This window comes from Galeopterus variegatus, unplaced genomic scaffold (assembly GCF_000696425.1).
Source record: "Galeopterus variegatus unplaced genomic scaffold, G_variegatus-3.0.2 Scaffold1951, whole genome shotgun sequence".
Lineage (NCBI taxonomy): Eukaryota > Metazoa > Chordata > Mammalia > Dermoptera > Cynocephalidae > Galeopterus > Galeopterus variegatus.
This window is the reverse complement of record NW_007728062.1, coordinates 231,856-233,301: the sequence shown is the minus strand read 5'-3', so window position 1 is coordinate 233,301 and position 1,446 is coordinate 231,856. Positions and strand designations below refer to the sequence as shown.

At 31.6% G+C, this 1,446-nt stretch overlaps 1 protein-coding gene across 1 annotated transcript in view; it reads right to left on the bottom strand.

Annotated features, from left to right (window-relative positions):
* Positions 1–1,446, bottom strand: part of CCNY (cyclin Y) — a 225,974-nt gene that overhangs the window by 44,807 nt on the left and 179,721 nt on the right. The gene's annotated exons all lie outside the window — the stretch shown is intronic.

The window sequence follows — 1,446 nt, the reverse complement described above, 5'->3', positions numbered from 1 at the left end:
AAACTGCTCTTTCAATCAAAATTTTTATTTTTTTACCAGAAAAATGTTAAACAGCAATTTGATATTTTTATCTTAAATCAACAACCTACTGGCAACCTACCCAACTTATCCATTCACTTACTGAAATGGTATTGTGACTTTTATTTGTAGACTACCTTAAAATTTTACCTTACATTTTAAAAGATTTGAATTTAATGAACAATTACATTCTCCTCCCCTGAATTTTTTCTTTTTTAAAATAATGTTTTTCCAGCTAGAAAATACATTATATTCATTGTAGAAATTTTGGACAATACAGAAAGCATAAAGAAAAATAATCCCTCTGTCCAAAGACAATTACTATTAGCATGACATATACAGCTATCCATTTCTATCTATAAATTATATGTGTAAACAGGTTTGCATCCTACTTTTGCCTTTATTATGCTAACATTTTTCTTACCATTAAAATATCCTTCAAAAACATGATTTTAAATGGCTGATTATATTCCATCATATGGTCGTTGAATAATTTACTTAACTATTCCCCTACTATTGAACATTTGTTTCAAATATTTTGCAATTATAATTGACACCCTAATGAACATTCTCACAGATAAATATTTGTGCAATTTAAGACTAGATTATTTCCATAGGAAAACATCCTGTAATTGGAATTAGTTGGTCTACAGTCATTAGTAATGGTAAGGGTCCCAACATACTGCCAAATACCTTTGCAGAAAGACTATACCAGCATACTTCCCCACTAGTGTCTGTATCACCTCACACTTGCAGCACTCATCTTGAATGTTTTGAAAGAGTGTTCTCCAACTGTAAAAAATTATACCTTTTTTTCAATTTGAGTTTCTTTAGTCACCTATCAGGTTGCCAGGGTTATTCGAGTTGACTGGCCATTTAAAAAAATTTCCTCTATCAAAAACATCTAGATTCTCCCACTATCTTTGTTTACTGTAAAATTTATTGAGGAAGCCAAAAATTATTTTTTAAGCTTCTAAAAACATGGCTTGTTGGCTGTATAAAACTGTGTTCTGGTTCTCTCAGAGCACAGAAACTGCCATCCAGGACTCCAACTTGGAAACACATCAGTCCCAAATATGTCTGCTTACTCGGTGACACCAGTTTAGAGACTTGGGCATGTATCTTGAATTCCAAAGAGCTCAGACGTTTACCTATGACTTAATATAACAATAGCTAATCTCACTCTATCACAAAACTTACATTCTTCCAAATCTCCTTCCAGATCTATTCATTCAAATAATTTCAGCTAAGTGTTAAAGTACTCATGAGCAAATAAATGGAAATAGATCTTTTTTCTCCTAACATCTTGAAAAGCAGCTAAGCTAATAAAGGAATTGTAACTGGGGTGAAAGGGCTTCGGAATTTAATAAAATAATAATACGGTTTTCAAAGTCTTTTCACATACATTAATAACCCTGTAACAGAAAA